The sequence below is a fragment of the Pieris brassicae genome, chromosome 3 (genome assembly GCF_905147105.1).
Source record: "Pieris brassicae chromosome 3, ilPieBrab1.1, whole genome shotgun sequence".
NCBI classification, from domain to species: Eukaryota; Metazoa; Arthropoda; class Insecta; order Lepidoptera; family Pieridae; genus Pieris; species Pieris brassicae.
In genome coordinates, this window is record NC_059667.1 from 21,511,998 (window position 1) to 21,533,762 (window position 21,765).

The 21,765-nt window shown below is 35.2% G+C and overlaps 1 protein-coding gene across 3 annotated transcripts in view; it reads right to left on the reverse strand.

Annotated features, from left to right (window-relative positions):
• Window positions 1-20,571, reverse strand: part of LOC123707574 — a 61,676-nt gene extending 41,105 nt beyond the window's left edge. Inside the window, exon 1 of one of the 3 annotated variants that reach the window (XM_045657729.1) lies at window positions 20,292-20,571. The gene's annotated coding sequence lies outside the window, so the exon portion shown is untranslated. Of the gene's footprint in view, window positions 1-13,170; window positions 13,555-20,291 lie in introns of those variants that run through there. The other 2 variants (XM_045657732.1, XM_045657730.1) reach the window with 2 other exon arrangements.
• Window positions 20,572-21,765: the final 1,194 nt, after the last annotated feature.

Here is a 21,765-nt window from a genome sequence, read left to right on the forward strand (position 1 = left end):
GCGTCGTAAACCCTCAACTAGTAATTTTACGTTAGCTCATATTTTAAACCATTAAAGTCCGTTGTTACACAGCTTCAAACAAAGTCTTTCATTTAACATATATCTACAACAAGCGCCAGCAAACTTATCTAAACCATACAATTTAATGTACAACGCATGGATCGATATCATAAGACATACAAAATTTTCCTGTTTATTATGTTTATACGTAATACCTACGTCACAATATCGACTTCTATAGAACTACGTATCGTAACCTTGGACGAGCGTTGTTATTAAATATCTATATCATAATAATAATAAATAAGAACATGATTATGATAGCAATATGGTTGTTGTTTGTTCTAAAGCAAGGCCCCACACCAGGGAGTGGTTCACCAACCTGCGTGTGGTAACTAGATAACAATTATTCCGCGACACATGGTACATAATCAAACACAATTCGTATGAGACCGTGTGCGTGAATGTACATTCGAATGGATGTGTGTGTATAATACATGTTGTATTAGAAAGTGTTGTTATTAGCGTGGGCTCAGTCCGAGTTAGTTTTGTAAACCTCCCAGTCATGTCAAAAGTAAGGGCTCTGTAGAATCAAAAAAAAAATGTTTTGTTAGCAGAACGCTATTAAATTATTTTTCAATAAAATAAACGCAGTAATGCGTCTGCGCCATAGCCAAGCTATTGCACTGTAAAATCTTCATATATTCCAACTACATATGTTTTCAAATTCATATATATATATACAAAGCCATAACAGATTATTAATATATAATATATAAATCTTTTTATAAAAGTTTTGCTAATATCAACCATTATATGAGATTTCTAGGTGTCATGCTTTCACTAATAGCGAAATATTGTTTCTATAAAAGTTAATCGTGTAGCAAATTAAAACGCAGTCTACAACTGGCTAAACGTTACGAAAAAAGTCAGTGACGCTACAACCTATTTAGGTCTGGGCCTCAGATTTCCGTATCTGTTTTGGGTCTAATGCATAATTTACTGACAATGTTTTCCTTCACCGTTCGAGCGTATGTTAAATGTGCACAGCCAGGGATGGAACCTCCAACCTCAGGGACGAGTTGCCCGCTGAAGCCACTAAGCCAACACAGCTCCATACGCTACGATAACCGGAGAACGATTTACTATCAGCCTGGACTGGTACAGTCAATCAAAACCGCAAAAAGAATACAAACCTACACATCATATTAATGATAACAAGTATTCATTTATGGCTTTGCCGTTTGCCACCGTTATTACAGTTCGAACCGGTCGATACGATAATTTTAATTTCAAACAGGAAGTTAATCATATTAAGTTCATTCTTAGTGAATTTTATTAATTCCGTAGAAAAATTCAAGATACAGATCAACATTGAAAAACCGTGTTATCGAAGCGTGCCAATATCAGGGTCGTATCTATAGCTGTATATGTATAAACACGTCGTCGTGAATGACTCAAAATAGCAGCACTAAGCAACAAACATTATCTGTGCCCATCTCTGACTAGCCTTTTTATATAGCCTTGTTTTATCGTTGAAATTTGAAGTTAAGTAATAGCTACCATAGAGCAGTCTTTCACAAAGTGGAGGAGTGTGCCACGTTGAGAAACATATAATAATTAATAATTTAATGTAATAGAAGCCAAATGCCAAAGCCATGGACACTTTTCTTGAAGGACCCTAAGTCGAATTGGTTCGGAAATACTTCAGTGGGCAGCTGGTTCCACATAGTGGTGGTGCACGGCAAAAACTGGATTTATAAACGCAAATATGTACATATATGGTGTAAAATCAACTACATAGTATAGTTAAAAGAGAAAGTGGATTCCCTGTGTCTCGCAAGATAGCAGCAATTTGGCATGTTAACGGTACTCCAATAATTTCTACATAACACTAACAATTTTATAATTAAATTATTGGTACAAGACGAATGATTTCGGTGAACATAAGACAGTTTGATAATATTGTTAGTGAATGTATTGAATCGTTAGTGATAATTAGGTTTTTGAAAAAGTGGTTAAAGATGATAGAGCCTTTTTTGGGTGGCTTACAGCTTTGCGTTTTGTATGATATGGTGGTTCCCACAACGTCGGTATATTACCATAAAGCTTTACATAAGCACAAACTTGGTATTCTCGGAATTAAATTACGCAAAAAGTGAATGAATTCAAAATTCAAAAAACATTTACTCATTTAGGTAACACAATGTACACTTATGAACGTCAATAAAGAAATAATTCTAATTTTACATTTACTGCCAGTTTTCAAATCAAGGGCGTAGAACGGACGAGAACTGGCAATAAACTCTCCGCCCCTCTTTTGATCTGTAATTTTTCTGTTTTATAAAATGTTTGTGAGGAGCTGCAACCATTACATCATGTTCCACATGACATCTTAAGTAATTAATAGCTAATTCAAAATAAAAAACATAGATATGTCCTCTATCAGAAGTAGGCATGGCAAAATAGAAGCACACATACGCAGTCGTAGAAAAACAACAAAACTGATGCTGAGCAATATCTTACGACTTAGATGGAGACGGGCAGATCACGTAGCCGATATGACATAGATGATATAATGATGATGATGGTCACCGAATGGACTGGTCCAATAGGAACAAAGGGGCAGACCAATAGAGCGATGGGGAGGTGTAGTTGGGAGGCCTTCCCGGAAATGGGCCGCAACTTGGGAGTAGAATTTTTTTGTTAAATTTATGTCAATAAATAAAGGCTTATTATTATTATAGCTTTATAAGCGTTATCTTGTCCGTGTCGTAGTTTAAAAGCGGTAACTTGCAGTTAATGAAACTGTACGCGAATTTTAATCTTTTTATCAGTACACTGCGCAAGACGTTTTAAGAATGCTATATACGCAATTTCTTGTTTGCATATGAGAGATAGACTTTTCATCTTAACACGCGGAGTGTTGCCAGGCAAGTGTTGACGCAAAAGTAGCGAACTCAAAGAGATTTAGTAAATCTGCAGCTCAAAGATGTACCCCAAGCTTTATCAATACTCTACGGAATATTTTTTAAAAAGTTATTAGACGAATAACTAATGCTGTAATGTTGCATACTTTTGGTAACAATACAGTAAATTAATTAGACTAATGGAGGAGCGTACCAATTCTCAAAAGGCTGGCAACGCACTCGCCGTCTACAATTTTAATTGTCTATGGGCGGCGGTATCACTTATCACTTAAAATATATTTACATTAGAAAAAAATCGGGTGTATGTAACCAAAAAATTAATATTATTATAGTTTAAAAGTAATCAATCAATACATAATCTTAGCCGGCCTTAGGTCTAGGCTATGAATGGAAAGAAAATCAACAAATATATACTTTTTCGATCCCTTTTAACGCGCCATTTCCCATATTACGCAACCTAAATATTAATGGTTATAATATTAGGTCCTTACATATGAAATTGGCGTTTTGTCATACTGGCCACTTTGACCACAAATACCTCCTCTTTGGTTAGGAATTTCAAATTCAAATTTGTACAGCTATTTACTCATGTATTTGTGTTTCGATGACCGTCATTCATTTGTTTTTTTCTTCTGTTTGCGTCACTCATTTTACAAAATGGAAAACTTAAAGTAACGCATTATTTACGAGTACGAGTTCCGCCGTGGCACTAGTGCTGCGGAAACGACTCGAAGGGTGAACGATGTGTATGGCGGGCATGTTGCAAAAGAAAACCCAGTTCGTTTTTGGTTCCAACGTTTTCGTTCTGGAAATTTCGACCTGCAGAACAAGCCCCGTGGACGGCCTGAGACCCAAGTTGATAATGAAGTATTGAAGGCTATTGTGGAAGAGTATCCATCGCAAACCCCGTCCGAGTTAACTGCAGGCTGCGGTGTTAGTGATAAAACTGTCTTAATTCACTTGAAGCAAATTGGGAAGATTAAAAAGCTTGAAAAACCTCACAAATTGACTGAAGCAAACCGGCAAACGCGCGTCGACTGCTGCGTTACATTACTGAACCGGCACAATAATGAAGGCATTTTAAACCGAATCACTACCTGTGATGAAAAATGGATTCTTTACGATAATCGGAAGCGCTCAGCTCAATGGTTGGATCCTGGCCAGCCAGCCAAATGCTGCCCCAAGCGAAAATTAACCCCAAAAAAGTTACTTGTAAGCGTAAGTGTATTCTTCATTGCAGTTTTCTCAAATCTGGCCATACTATTACGGCTGATGTCTATTGTCAGCAATTGAAAACCATGATGGAAAATCTAGCGGCTAAACAACCTAGGCTGGTGAATCGCTCCACGCCCCTGCTACTTCACGACAACGCTAGAGCACACACTGCACAACAGACGGCTACCAAATTAGAAGAACCTCCTTTGTTCCTCCCATACAAAACGCCAATTTCATATGTAAGGACCTAATATTTATTTACTAGCACACTGGCTGAATTCACAATCAATTAAAATCATAATCAGTTACAATGTCTTAGGTTTTATCTATTCATGATTTGTTTATCATATATTTTTTGATTAATTTTTATATTAATAAGTATTGTAGTACCAAAACTTGTACCAAACATTCCAAATAGTGAAAATGTTCGACGTATGTAGGACAAAAACCAATAAATACATTAAAGGTCAAGGTGATATAAAAAACATAACGTGTATAACAAAAGAATAAATAAATACTTATTATTTAAATACAATAAAATTAAATATAGCATTTAATTAATGCAGTCTGCGGCTCAGGGAGCGTAATTCCGACGATTTAGGTAATCGCCGCGCTTATAAAACTCAGTAAAGTAAAATTTAAATCATACAGATGTGAAAATCCATTTCTGACACTATGAGCTACCGAATTCAGTGGCTTAAACTTGAGTTATTTGATTTAATGTCCCACATCTAGGCAGAGGGTGTGCACGGTGAGTCTCCATTCGGTCTTGAGCCGCGTATTTCACCTCGCACCAAGTCTTTCCGGTCCTCTTTGCCGCATCTGCAAATGCAGGACGGTCACGCTTCCGCTTTCCTTGCCAATCCAGCGCCTGCTTAAGGATATAGTTAGAAGAAGATTAGCCTGCAGATCGTGGAGATCTGCTGGCTAATCGAGGTTACTCGGCACTGCTCCCAAAGTTGCTCGTTTGAGATCTTCTCGGGCCAGTAGATGTCCAGAATACGACGAAGACAGCAGTCGGCGAAGACTTGGAGCTGGTGCGTGTAGTTTGTGACCTTCCACGTTCTACACCCGTAGAACAGCACACACGTTTGATCCGAATATTTTAACCTTGATTCGCAGCGACCAGTGATTGTCCGTGAGGCCAAAGTTGCGCGGTGCTTAAACTTGCATAGTTAACAAATATTTTTGCATTTCAATAACGTTGACACACACACCATGAAGGCCAAACTCAAACCTTTATTTGAACGGAATATCAATACGTTCGGGGACGGAAAACATGACAGCACCCAACAAATAATGCATATAAACCGAGTTGTTGTACAAAATTGATAAAAATCTATAAAAATTTATGAGAATGTTTTTTTTCCATTCAAAATAGATCAGCATATTAGCATTTAAGGTTTTTCAGATCTCTGTATCTGTTTCATGATTGTCAATCTTAAGGCAAGTAGGTAATCAGCCTCCCAACGGTGAGCCTCCTACCTGTATGCCTCCTATTACATTACATCCCATTACATTAAAAAAATATAGGTATATGTACAATACTTTCTGAACTTCTTTTCTTGAGTTTCTTTTCTTGTCCAAACAAGGCCTCCTGATAGTTTTGCATATGGAAGACGTAGTTTTGCTCTTACCCGAATTTTGTAAACGTTTTTGACATTCATAAGCACGCATCTATATTTAATAAACATATTTTGATTTTGAGTATATTTATTAAATGTGTTTGTTTCTATTTATTTATCGACGAGTATAATTAAATATTGCCTTATTTAAAATTCTATAAATCAATCAACACCTTATCTAATCTCGTAATGATGACATCAACATGAGTCTAAATGTTAATACGTATAATGCCACAACAAATAACAAGAATCTGCAATTTTAAGAAATAATAATTACGTAAAGATTTGGCAGAACGCGAGTTAATACACGAATATTGCGAGGAAGTGCAAATTGAATACAAAAAAACTAAATTTACATATTTCCTAATCGTTATATTTTTTTTTATTAAGGACCCCTGAGTACTAGCCTATCGGGCACGCAGTCAGTCAGATATGTGACCGAGTAGCTAAGTAGCAGGGGAGTGTCGAAGTCTCCCCTTTCTTAAAAAGGGACAGTATTAACTACTCCGAAAATATCGTCACGATATTTATGGGCGAGTCGGAGCACACTGACCAGCGCCACCCACGTTACCTCTCGTGCTATTAATGTCAGTGACATGTTTGACAATCATGCCGCAGAATTTTTCCAGCTGCGATCTGTGCCAAAGCAATATGTCGGATAGCCCATCCCAGGATATCCTCATGCCAGTCACGAGCTCCAGATCGCACCTGGCCCTTCCGAATGTTTCACAGTCAACAAGTAAATGAACCACCGTTTGGTAGGTTCTGTCGTCACAGTCACACACGGGGCTCATCTGCAGTTTGAGTCTGTGTAAATAGTGTCCAAAAGCCCCGTGGCCAGTCAGCATCTGCGCCATGTGAGGTGCGAAACGCTTTGTCTTGATTTGTTTTTGCATCTTTAAAAAAACATTTTTGTGACTGAGGCTGTTTCGCCCCCCACATAGCGCTCGTTCCAGGTGTCTATAGTGTTGAGTCTTGTCAGTCGTCGCAAGTAGGAAAGCGAATACTCATCGTACCCTATTCGCGTCCCCGTCTCCCCGTCGGCTTCCCCGTCGAGAGCGTCAGCCCTCTCGTTCCCCGGAGTGCCAACGTGCGCCTTCACCCAAAATAATCCAATTTTAATGCCATTTTCATGGCACTCTTCCAGGTTCTGGCGTATCTCGGCAACTTGGGGATCGAGAGAGCGTCCACCCGCCATAGCATAGCACAGCCGCATTCCTCCTCCCCTTTGTCAAACATGTCACTGCGTCCCTCAGTGCGGCTAGCTCCGCCTAGTGCACTGCACATTGCGGAGCCAGCCTCACCTTTTTATTTCTGGTCTCGGTCCCGTTTCGCCTCTCAGTCCATGCCGCTCCCACTCCCGCGGATGTCTTGCTCCCGTCAATAGTTATATTAAAGATTGGTTTAACATTAATTAAATAAATACTATGCGGTATTTTTTAAATATATGTTGTATTGTCATTATTGCCACCGAGCTCGTAGATTAACAATTTCAAAGTCTTAACAGTTTATAACCGTTAATATTCGTGGTTTATTCGATTTACCAATATTACTAGATTAACAAATTAAAGATGTAAAGGCTAATAACGCACTCGCGAGCCCTCTGGCATTGAGTGTCCATGGTCGGCGGTATCACTTAACATCTCACCTCCTGCCGGTTTGCCCCCTGTACTATAAAAAAAACAATATATTTTCTTTGGCTAATTCCCTGGCTATGTATTCAACGGAGGTATATATTACCGTATAGATATTATTATTAGCGCAGCATACAAAGCTACGCGTGTGTCAAAGATCAAAGAACAATGTATGGAAGGGAGGAAAAGAATAGACAACATAAAGAATACAGCTTTAAGAAAAACAAACAATGTAACAGATGTTACAATAAAAATAAATAAACTAAAGTGGAAATGGGCGGGGCACATTGCTAGAGGAACAGAAAAGTACTAAACTGGTGCCCAAGGTACAGCAAACGAAAAGAAGACAACTTAGAAGATGGATAGACCAAATTAAAGAAACAACACGTGTTACATGGCAGAGGTGTTGCGGGATTTGAAGGAGACCTTTGCTAAACTAAGAACACACAGATACCTAAGAGAAGACTGAAATGGAAAATGGAAATTCTAATGTTGAATAAAAACAAACAACTTTTTGTTTGTTTTTATTCAACATTATTTTTTTGCAATTTGTCCTGTTATATTTGTCTTATAATTTGTTCAGTGTTGAACGGTACGCGGCACTAACACTATTTCTATTTAATAACCATACATTCTCTCGGTCTTCTCAAACCTGTCACAAATAAATCCAGCACTGGTGCAGAACTGTGCGAGTTGAGCGAGAATAACACAGTCAAAAGCGCACAAAGCTAGTACAGCATCAATGTATATCTGGGGCGATCGGTTACTCAACATCCTGGTCTAAATATCATAGCATATGAACCAATAGAAGTGACTACAAATAAAGTATATTATACATAATTCCTATTTAATAAAAAAAATAATACGAATATTTTCTATTTGTAAAGGAATAAAATATTTAAGTGTTGGTCATACAGAAATAAGGGGAAACAAAAATACACGTCAAATTGATAACACGCTCCTTCGAATTTTTTGTTTGAAGGAGGTTAGGTTACGTTAGTTATAAGGCTCACCTAAATTATTTGTTTTTTCTTATTGGTTGCCAGGAAGAGCTCGCTCGAAATCGATAACGCCTCTAGTTGCCCTCCTTAATATCTAATTATTTTAATTGTACCTACTGTATATCCACAAGTGTAAATACATAATTGAAAAAAAATATTTTTATACATTTGAATAAAATATAACATAATATTAGAAGGCTCCAAAACTACTGGACCAATTAGAAGATGGGAACGAAAATAAACAGGCTATAGGAAACTTTCGAAAAAGGTAAGGATGTGTATGAAAACTTCGTAATAAGGATGTGGAAAAATACCAATAAAGATCCCTATATTTCGTACAATGCGGGAATCATTAACAAAATGATGGACTACAGTTTCATAGAATTTATTGGTAAATTTCAGTATCTACAAAGTACCATATGTCCAACTACATATTTAATAAAATATCACTATATCATATCATATCGACACAGGCTACTTGACTCAAAATGCATAATTCCATAGATCATAAATTTACTAGCGAGCTAGTAACTTTGTAATTAATATGTGTGTGAACACATTGATGACAATGTTGGCACAGTATGTTCAATATGTTACAAGATTACATAAGGCATATTACGGTCATGACGGCCGTGGTCACAAGTGCATTGCAGGTAGTCTAACATAGCATTAGAATTTATATAATCTGCCTTATTTGTTCTTATTAGGATCAATCAAGATGGCTTCACGCTGTAGAACGCACGGGATTTTTTTTACATTTCATTGTTAGATTCACAGTCGGTCTCCAGTTCAAATATTTAAAGCTGCTCTGGCTTATAAACAATTTGTATTTCTTTGAGTCATACAAACTCGGAGATTAAAAAGAGTGGCAGAGTGTTTCTTGACAGTTCTTCTTGAGCGCTCTACGCTCTTCACTTGCGAACTGTTAGTGAATGTAAATTTAACATCTGTGGACGACGTTCATAGGTGTACTTGATTACCTATACTATGAATAAAGTTATTTTGAGTATGAGTTTGACCTGGTAAGGGTTAAGAACGCGTTGGATGCAAAGCGGAAAGGTACTGAAAATGAAGGCATCTGTCCAGCAGAGGACGTCAACAGCCTGAAAGACAAAGAAGCAAACGAGCAGGCGGGTTCCCTGAATGAAGTTATAACCACGGCCCATGGACAACAGCAACACCGGGGGAAGACTGCCGTATGTCAAAATCCATACATTTTATGTTCATGTTCATTTATTCGTATGTTGATAATACGAGAGTTACCTGGTGAATCTTTCACGGTCCGCTTCATGAGACACTTCCTTTTGCGAAGTAGCGAACTATGGAATCGACTCCCGATAGGGTCTTCCCTGGGAGATACGACTTCCAATTGTTTAAAGGAACAGTATACAACGGAAGACCCTTAAAGGCCGCCAACTCCCCCACTAAAATGGGTGTCCAAGGGCTGCGAGGACTGTCTTTCATGGGCGTCCCGTAGGTTCGTCCAATAAAAAAAAGAAATAGTAGTTAGCTAATAGAGTTTAACAAAAATTCATTGAATCTTACCCTTCCTTTAAGACCATCGAACAGGGTATAATGTTATAAAACAATTTGTAGGACATGCTAACGACAAATTAGAAACCGCCCACGCAAAATAGTCAAAATCAGATTGGGGTATAAAACCGCCTTCACCGACCAACTCATGGACCTTTATTTCTTACTTCACACACTCCAGTGAGCGTCCGTCCTCCCTTCAGACGATTGACTACCCCGCGACAGCCCAAGCCCAGATCCGAGTCTCGCAGGAGGCGCTTGCGAGAGTCGCGGTAAAAACACCCATTCCAGCCGAGCTACTCTCGCCAAAACAGCAGCTGAGCTGCAAATGCGATTAACAGCGAGATTTCATAAAAATGTCTTTAAAGTCCCATCTTTAAAGTCAGTAGTTATATGGTCAGTGGCAATCAGTGAGGTAGATGTTCAAAGGAACACGTGATGAACGGACTGTTTCAGTTTTATATCCAAGGAGTACTATACACTATATAAAACACGTGTACATCACACATAAGTGATGTATACGATTACAAATTGAGACACAAGGGTTGTGTCCACGTGTCGATTACTCATGCAAACAAAACAGTTAAACATGACGCATCACAATTGGATATATTCAGTCGCTCCCTGAGCGTAACAATCCAAGGATAGCATATGCTAGAATAAAAAATAAGTTCTAATCAAAATCCATTGCACTGAGATGGCGAAGAGTATATATGCATTAAGACTTCGTTACAAATCAATTCTTTTTGAAGTGAAAATTCTTTATCGGCGTTGGAAAAAAATACCGTCACATTTTTCGGTTACGTCTCATATTTTTCCGTTACGCGCCATCTTTTTCTAGTCCCTACCACCGTTGATTCGAAGAGATTCGAAGCAATTTATAACGATAACAATGATAGTAATAATTCTATTACAATTAATGAAGTTCTGTAATAATAAGGTAAAATGAAATAATTGTATTATTTGTATTCATGTATGATAATAAAAGCCTGTTGTTAAACTTTATCTTATTTAACTTTATTTAACCAATTTCTGTAAAGTTGCATATAGAAGATGATTTTTCGAAAAATAAGGTCATAAAGAAGATTCACTTCCTACGTGTGTACACTAGTACACGCACACATTTTTTTAAATATAGTATAGAGGGGCAGGCGAGCATACGGGACGCCCAAGGTCATCAACATTTGAGGGTGGAATGCTCTATTTTAAACAGTTGGAGGTCTTATCTCTCAGGGGAGACCCTACTGGTCTGTGATTCCACAGTTCGCTGGTTCGCAGAACATGTTCTTCTTTTATTTGGTACGAGAATTTCACATTAAAAACATTTATTAGTAACCCTTATTGGACTGTTGTCAACGTCAAATGGTCTGATATTTCCAATGCCTTGATCAGTATATTTTTGGCATCCATATGTAAACCAATATTATCGTAAATACCACAATTTTATAGGTAATCTATTGCTTTATTGAGCCCTCTGGCATTGAGTGTCCATGGGCAGTATCACTTAATATTAGGTGAGCGTGGCAAACGCATATAAACGTTTTTGATCAAATGGATAAAAATTAAACAATTGTGGTCAACATAATAGGTTCCTCTAAGGTGCTTATCTCTGGACCACCGCTTGACACTGTTTTTTGGGATACTCTGTATATCAAATTGTAAATCAACAAAATAGTTGATATAAACATGTATTTTATAAACCTCGTCAGATTTAAAATCAAAATTGGCGGTTGGAGTAACCCATGGACACTAATTGGTGACTCCAACCGCTAATTTCGCCAAAACCTCCTCATTAACGTTCATCCCTTAAACTTGTACAAAAACCACACATTTAAAAAATTGGAATGGAAACTAGGTACAATCAATAAACTTGTACTTTTTGTAAAATATTTATTTATTAAAACAATATTATTAACATTGGGTCTTATTGATCCATACCATCAGTAATGCTGGTATATCCCAAGTACCCACTTCTTTCTATCAAATGATGATAAAAAAGAAAGCTCTTTTTATATAGTATAGGGGGGAAAGGGGCAGGAGGCTCACCTGACGTTAAGTGATATCGCCGCCCATTGACACTCAATGCCAAAGGGCCCGCGAGTGCCTTACCGGCCTTTCGAGAATTGATACGCTCTTTTCTTGAAGGACCCTAAGTCGAATTGCTTCGGAAATACTTCAGTGGGTAGCTGGTTCCACATACTGATGGTGCGCGGCAAAAACGCTTAGTTGTGGAACGACGGAAGTCGAGGTGGAGGAGGTTCTATGGTATATAATGGTGATAGAATCAAAATCTATTCAATGGTATAAAAAAATACATTTAAGATTAGGCCTTTGTCGCGGGGGGAAGCCAGACATGATTCGCATATATGTCAAACAAACAGTATTCTCTTATCAGATAACAATTTGATATCTAAATAAAGCTACTCCATTAAAAAACACTTCAAAAACAATGTTGTTGTTTGTGGCGCAGGCTAACGAAAAGTACCAACTCTTAAAAGGCCGGCAGTCCATCCTTAATAGCAGATGAGCCTCCTGGGAGTATGCTCTCTATTCTATAAAAACAATGTCCGGGAACACACATCTCTACGTCAGCACTAATGCGTAAACAATGCGAAATATTATTGTTTTACAGGAAATCTAGTCCAGAAAGCTCCGTGTTAATCGCCATTGTAATTTTTTTATCTTCAGTCGAAAGAAAAGATATCATTTATATTTCTCGTTTCGTTATAATCATACAATTTCACTATATATTTTCAATTTTCAAGTATTTTGTTGGTAACAGTTAATTGACAAACCAGCTGTGTTTGCCTCTTAAAGGATGGTATTTATTATTATATTTGTAGGCGTTATGCTCTTTGGCAAACCTTTATAATAAATCTCTTTTTTAAAAATGGAACAAGTTTTTCTGACAGTAAAATCCGATTTAGATACGACAGAATAAAATAAGTTAATGAGGATGCAATCAATACTGGATCATTTGGTCACAGACTAGGTCAACTGTATGCTGACCTGTTGCGAATAACATCGAAATATTGACATTTGTTGTAACAGACAATTTACGATAAGGTCAGTTAGGATAATAAAAGTAAAATTTTCATAGTAATAACAAATAATGAGATAATTGATCATACAATGTATATGTCTAATACCATCGTTCGGTATTTTTAATTTTAACCCCAAACTAAGAAGGAAGCTAAACGCACCGTTTAAAAATACATAATTAAGAACTTACATGAACACATTCTTTCCAAATCTCTTGGCAATCCACAGAAGATGATTGTGAAACACGATGCCAAGAAAATTGCCGCCAAAAAACACCAACTATTTTCGTCTACGGCACAAATCGCCAAAATATCACACAGAAAAGTTATAAATTAATTAAAACACCACTTGTAATTTAATAACCTCAAATCGTTTCTATTTACAATCACAGAACTAAAATATTAATGCCATTTTAAATATAAAATTAATATTATAATTAAAGAACTAGTAAATTTTCAATAAATTGATATAGTTTGAAAATCGAATACGTCAACGACACAAAATTATCGCAAAAGTAAACCTCAAATAAAAAAAAGCAAAGCAACTTTATCTATGAGAAGGCGTAACGAGCACCCGTCGTGAACTGCGCTTCTGTGGACAGTGACCAGACGCAAATTATCAAAAAACAGACAAGCGTGTGTCGGAACACAACAGATAAGGTTCATTAGTGCTTTATGCATCTGTTATTGTAACAAATACAAGTTCCATACACAATTGAAATTAAGAAGCGGACTTATATAAAAATCACATTGAATCTTCTATGATCTGCGTCTCGCAGCGCAAAAGTCTGATATATTTAGAAGTAGGTTTTATGTAAAGTAACTAGCTTGTAGAGGCAAAGACAATAGAGCTAATAAATATTTTTCGATTCGCATTAACAACAAATGTAATAAATTAATAAAAATTAGGACAACACAATGTGGGACACGTTTCCCGTAGCATATTATATACTCCTCAATTACAATAACTATTTAAAATGTCATAAACAGTTCGAAAAAGATGATCAAAAGTCTTCGATATCATTTTTATGTTTACAAATTGCAAGCCTTTCTCTATATAATGTTTTATCTATGTTCCTACAAAGGTCTTAAACCCTGGCATATAACAATAAGCTATTCAACGCCTTTATTCTTCAAACAAGGAATGTTGACATTTGACATCAGAATACATAATCAAGCTACAAAGATTAGAATGCGCAAAAAATACAAAGACAATTTAAACGTCACGTCTGCTAAAAGGAGTAATTTACATTTTTATACGGTTTTCATTTAGATATTAAATAAAATATATTGTGTCTGTGGGAGACGTACACATAGTAACAAAATTTTTCTCTCGTATTTATATACGATTATTCCCAAGACCACAATATACCAAACTACTTAAAACATTGATTAGGGGACATAGATTATCCATACATAGATTTTTTTACAGGTTACATAGAAGCACATCATACCGCAGTAAACTTTATGCATTAGGAAAGTGAAAGCTTGTTAAACTAGCAATTAGTCTGAATTATTTAGTTTTCTCCGTTACATGTTATCGAAACTTAGAGAATAATCTGTACGGTATACCATTGATGTGTACCTGAACACCATGAAAACCCCGTGAAATACTGATTATTTATTTTATTTAAAAATAGTCTAGTGGCTTCAGCATACTCTCATTCCTGAGGCCTTAGGTTCGTGCCCGGGTAGCACAAATGGGCTTTCTGTCTATGTGCGCATGTAACTCCCGTACGGTAAAGAAAAACATGAGGAAACTAGCAAGCCTAAGTCCCAAAAAGTCGACAGCATGTGTGGCCAGAAGGCACCTACTTATCTTACAAAACGGACACAGAAACCTGAGGCCCGAACCTAAACAGTTTCTAACGCCACTGGTGTTTTTATAAAATTTTGAAAAGCTTATTTGTATAATGTATATCAGTCAAAATCTCTTAAAACATCGAAAGGACTACTTATATTTGGTCGTAAAAAACGATAGTCGTAACATCCAATGATGTTGTTATTAAGACCTTTGATTTTGGTTAATATAACCGGTATGTTGTTCTAAACAATTTCGTAAACGGCTTTGTCTGCATCCATCACACACCTCCAACCACCAAAGGGGCAGACAGAGAACTCGCTTCATCGACTTTCATGACATTCATTATGCACGCTCGTAGATACTTTTATTTGTTAGATAACTCTACTTAATATAGGAAATAGAAAGTTAGCTTCCGTAAATCAATTCGCCGTCGAGGAATCGCCAGTATATGTAACTTATAAGGAAATATATATACTTATTTATCTGTATACACATAGCGTGTAATCTCATAGGATGTTATTCACATTACTTAAGACCTATAAAAACTTATTACAGTGATTATTGTTTGTAGCTTGGGCATCAACACGGGCATCACTTTTAATAAAAATGGCTACATCATTGCCAACTATATCCCGAAAATACAATAAATGTATAACATCTCGGCAATATTTCTGCAACAGTATTTTGTCTATACACGGTCTTCATATATGGCTTGGCTAGTACTTATAAGTTACAAAGCGATAATATGGCTGAAAAGCAGTATTTTCGATTGCAAAGCTATCATTCGGGCGGACTGTGAGACCAAAGTATTCATCGGACATACAAAAAATATTTGGCAATATATCCCGGTCATACTAAAAATATTACAGAGTATTGAATAAGCCTAGCCGTAAGTGCTGGCTGATGCTACCAGCCTTGAAGCTATACATTTTCATCAAAAATTACCCATCTAGGAGCCTCTTTAGGCTAAGTAGACAAGGTTAACATTGTTGTTGCCAACAGCTACTATCTGTCTGTACATTACGGTAGGTATTATCAGATAAATCGGTATCCCATAAACATGGTACGATTTAAAAACCATTCTGTATCAAAACTCATTTCCAATCCTTAAAAAACGCACGCGTCTTGGCAGCCGCTTGGACACAGAGACGTAGGTTGCGTATACGCATACGGTGGTTTGGCGACGTCGCAAGGCAAGGCTACGCTTCCAAATTGGCGACGATGTACAGTGAAACCCGCTTAAGACGATTTCTCAAGGACCCTACCAAAAACGCGTCTTAAGCGAGAAAGCAAAATGCGGGATATGGAAAATAATACGTACTACATTTTATTATGTATTATGTTCTAATTTTGGTATATATAGGTATTAAATTATACATTTATAAATTACGTTAAATACCTAGTGTAATAATAATTACATTATTTAAAATAATCACTTATATTGGTTTGACAGAAAGATTTTAATGCATTAGCAATTAAAATATTTTCAAACATAATTCAACTTTTGCAGTGCGTCGTCGCTTTGATCCAAAGAAGGTACATAGTGTCTTAAATCATTAACAGCCGATAATGCCTGGGCGTTAGACAAAACTTCTTCATCATTATCACTTAGGGCCTCGTTTTGTGATTGAATTTCGGACGGTGCTCATCAATCGGAAGAATATCCAGGAAAACCCTGCAGTATGTCGACTTCTTCACGAGCGGGCGGGGAGGGTCTTTCTGGGGGCTCTCGTTAGTTCGCTCGGTTAGACCTCTCGGCTCGGGCTCGGGCGTATTAAACGGGATGACGAATCGTATTAACCGTTAAGAAATGTATGAAAATTTTGTTTTGACAGTCGAGAATAAAAAGTAGATTCTATATGTATTGTTTTTATAATTATATAATTAAAAGTTTTCCCAACACTGCTCTTCAATCTAGTACTTAGAATAATATATCTTGATATTATAATCTACACATAAGCTCCGCACGAGTAAGCAAATATAAGTGTTATTTAGATATTAATTTTACAAGAAAATTCTTATCTAACACTTACGAACGTGTTTACGTATAATGCGAATATAAAGCAGAAATTTTCAACAGTAATTACAAGATATGATCAGTTGTAGAAGCTATTTTTAACCATCAGAAACAACTTGTTGACCATGCATTTTGAATATGTTTGCCGACTAAAGAAGGTAACGTAAAAATGCAGCTAATATACTATGAATAATTCAACGACTTTTTGTTTAGCTATAAGATTTATAACGTGCCATCAATTTTATCATAGGACGCACGCAAAACATTTTAATTAAATTAAAGTTATATATCTCTGATTAATTCTTCAATTAATATATATAAAAGTGAATCCCTATCTCCCTTGGTCACGGCTGGACCGATTTCCAATAATTTTTTGTTGTATTAGTTATTGTCAGGAAAAGGTTCTTATGAAAGGAAATTGCGCGGAAAATTTAAGAATACTTAAGTGTATACTTTTATTGCGATAGCATTTTTTTTTTCATTTCATTCAATCTACTTTTTTGATGTAACCTTATGACGTTTGACATAACATTGACAGAATGCGTGCTGCAAATATCGTCAATGAGGATGTATATGAATATCTTTTAAAATAAATGCTTCGATCGGAGTTACTATATTCATAAAATACATAGAAAATAATTAATTTATGATTTCTAACAAAAAACGTATTTCTTAGTGCACATCACCGTTAGTTTAACACGCCTAATATTTAAAGTTCAATTATCTATGTAGTTTTAGAAAGTTTGAATTTTTTTTTAAGTTTATTATGCCAATTCGAATTAATATTCATAGTTAAGACAGGACAACGTCTGTCGGGTACGCTAGTCTCTTATAAAAATCTCAATAATCTTTACGTTTACTCATGTATTTGTTTTTTTTTTCACCTCTTGCGCTCACTCCATTAAATTTTTCCTTCAAGTTCGGAAGAGATCGCTCAATGGCGCCCTTTTTATTTCTTTTAAATAAGTTTGTTGCTATGTATAGCTGTGTTCTGTGGTAATTCGGTTGTAGCTTTTTTAACATAGGAAATGCAGTTCGGGTAAGCTAAAGCGTGGCCTCCATCCCTCTCTTCCCAGAGCTATAAGGGAACTGTCTCAACGATTAGACATACGAATTATGTTTGATTAATATAAAACAATTTCTATAGAAAAAATACCGGTTCATTATTAAAACAGATGTGACAATAGACAATGCTTCTGAAAACACAATACGCGATAACCTTCGGGTGACAAGGTTAATTAGTGTAAGTGTTGCTCTAAATAACAAATTGCATCGCAACAAATGCTTAAATTGGTTTATACCATACTGTAATTATGACTTATTAACCGTTAACATTAAAGTAGTTAATTGTACTTCACTTTGAGTATTATTTATGTAATTAAAGTATGGTTTTCGGCAATTGCTTTAATGAATATTTATAGGTAACATCCAGACTAAGTGCTCGACTCTAAATAAGGGGCCGTTTAAGTATTCCATAAGCAGAATTACTTCAATTTATTCCCCTCTTGTCAGCAAAAGTAATCAAAGCTCTCAAAATTAGTTCATGAAAAAAACCTTGATCATGCATTTCGTATTCAAGCGTAGACAATGTGTGGGTATGTGTAAAAAAGTCACTAATTACTCTGATGTAATCACCAAATAAGAAAATCAAAGATAACAAATAGTAAGTAGTTAATATAGGAGTTAAACTAAAATAATCAATTATTTAAAGCACCCTGATGACCCAGCATCAATACAAATATATTGTATATATATCATAGATGACACTGCACTTTCAGCAAATAAAAATGGCTGAACAATTTTGGAAGATTCAATAAAATTTGATTAGCAATTTAAATTTAAAATTTCTGAATAATATATTGCTCATTATATCTTTGATTAAACCCACTTTAACAATTAATTATTATACTCTCCGTTAAAAATTAAAACTAATTCTGTCCACAATTATTATGCATGACATTACTATAACTTTTACAGTTAGGGTGAATCATATCTTCATATCAATCAATGTGAATCACCTACTAAAATGACATACCTTTTAACTTATACAGAGTATAGGAGGACTTTAAATATGAGTACTGGCTAAATAGAAAATATGGTTTTGTTTTTTCTATTAGAAACCATATTATACATAAAAATAAAATTGAGTTACAATTATGTTTTATCAAGTAGGATAAACCAATTAATTTCATATTAGTTCAGCTGACCATGAACCACCAAAAATATAACAAAAACTACAAAACAAGTGTATGTGACCGTACATTAGGTAAGTTACATATATATATTTTAGAAAATAATTAGAAGCACAAACCAAATGTTAGCCATTGTCGCACACATGGCACTAAAAACACATGCCCATGCACAACATGGGGCCTCATGAATCATAATACAATATTACTTACTTTTTGGACATTGTTTCGAACAATGTCCAAAAAGGTCAACTTCAGTTGTATTGAAGTGTCACATAAATTTATTACCCTTAGATGACCCAAATTAGTTTTAGTAAGCATGACAATCCTACTACCCTTAATTTTATGTTAGATAAAAGCTCATACTTTAAACCCATAAAGTCAGAGCTTCAAACAGAGAGTTTTATTTAAACATCTTCATACAAAAAACTGCCATGGAACTTAATTCAAGCATAAACAAAAAATATTCTAGATAGCACTTTATAAATCATATTTACAATATGATAAGGATTGTAATGCAAAGTGTACATTGTTACCATATAATAAGGTTGAGGATTTGTTAAAACATCTGTACTGTTAGTACATCTGCACTGAGTTTGCACTGGCTCAGTTCAGGTCATTTTAAGTCATGAATTCAGAACATCTGAATAAATTGAATGTAGATCTTGGTTCTTACTGCTTCTAATTGACTGTATTTGCCTTTATGTATACTCATGAATATAACTCATAACAAAGATACTAAACACACTAAATATCACCATTGTCATTCAGCTTAATTCAGCTTACTATTATTATACAGCATTCTTACATAGTTTATTTTAAAATGCTTTAATGTATTTTAGTCAAATGTATGTCTTTTTTTATTTTCAATAAGAATTGTAAAATTAAAACAAGATCTTCTAATTGAATTAAAGTGTTTTAATAATGCTATTACATAAGACTCACAATTCAAATAAGGGTTCTAATCCTTTTCAAAATTATGTATCTGGCACTGTTTGATATTTATGATAATACATTAGATACTGTCATTTAATTTGAAATAATATAATATAAAATTATTAAAGCAAATTATACAATAAGTATTAGTATTACTTATAACAAGGTTTCATTGTTGCTTTAGTTAAAAACTCAACAAATCTCAGTCTTCTACATAGCATTTCAGCAAACATTATGTACTTGGAACTTTTATTTGGATTGTTTAACTACATTCATGCTGATACCTCCAAACATCATTTATGTAACCATAGTATTGAATGAAAAATATTTAAAAGATGAACTTCAATAATGATGATTAACACTTACCAGAAAGGCGGAATGATGGCCACAATTTACGAAATACGAGGGATCTAATTACCGAGAGATATAGACCAGCCAGCAGAAATTATCCTCACAACACCAGTAATGAAAGGAAAAAAAACAAGGTAACCCGATAGCTATAAATCAATTTGCAAAGTTTTAACCCACTCAAAACGTACACAATTTAGAGATAAATTAGGACACCACCAGATTGGCCACTTGTTTTACTTTTTCTTTGTGATTTATTTCGAACAATCGAATTCGATTTTATTCGCACTTGACTTTGACATGCTGTTAACTCTGACAGACAAAATACTAATGACAATTGATATAAATTCATATACGAATACACAATAATAGCGGGAATGTCAAACAAATACTGACAATATTGTTTGATTTACACCATTATCTATGATATCAATAATACCGATTTTATATTTTTTAAAGTAAAACTTCTAATGGGACTTTCAACAAGGTTGTGAAATCGTTTAACGCGATGGAGAGGGTATGATAGCACTGTTGCGTTAAACGTTTAATGCTCCTGAGGAGGGGGAATAGAAAAAAACAGAAACATGGATATTATTTTGGTCATTAATTTCGACATTACGAAGTTTCACTTTTTTCACGAGAAGGGACTCCACGGATTTTTTTTAATTATGTGTATTATTGCTGCATGAAAAGAAAGTAAAGAAACTTTGAAACCCGAAGCAGACTAAAGTGAAAATCCTTGCATCTGTGGTTCCGTGAACATGCGCCTTGGATTTTTGTTATGGTATATTTAGTTAGGTAGGTGGTTCATTGTTAATAATATTGATCTGATTGAGCGTTGAGGTTGTAGGTAGGAAATATAACAAATTAAGAATTAATTAGAAAATTTTGACAAAATGTTTTATCTATCAACAATGCTTGGTTGTTATATTTTAGTAGGGATTTTTTCCAAAGGTGAATCTGAAGAAACTACAGGAACATTTATGTTTAAAGAATTTCAATATAAAGACACACCAAAAAATGTGAGTATGTTGTTTAAATCCACTTAAAACACGTAGTGCGGCGTAAAATTTTATTTACGGAATTTGTTAATTAGCAATATGTTTACAAACGTTTACTGTTTTGCCGGGAATCAAATTTTGATCTTTCGGCTATATGTAATAAACGTTATCCACTTATGGACACAATTGCGAGAAAACTTGATAAAGAAATGACCGTGTTTATATATTAAAACATATATGTATATAGATATATATTATATATATTAGACATCGTGGCTTCATCATTTTAAAATAGTTTTTTTGTTATTTAATGCTAACGCTAACGAGTAACGTAGTTTGAAAATATTATGAAAATCTGTGTTGTAATAATGAATTATTGAACTTTCACAGGAACTAATATTTCGCGAATATGAAACTGCCTGTGAACAAAGTAGAGTTTGCAGTGGATCAAAAGGTTTATTACGTACTCAGTGTGTCCGGGAATGTGTCTC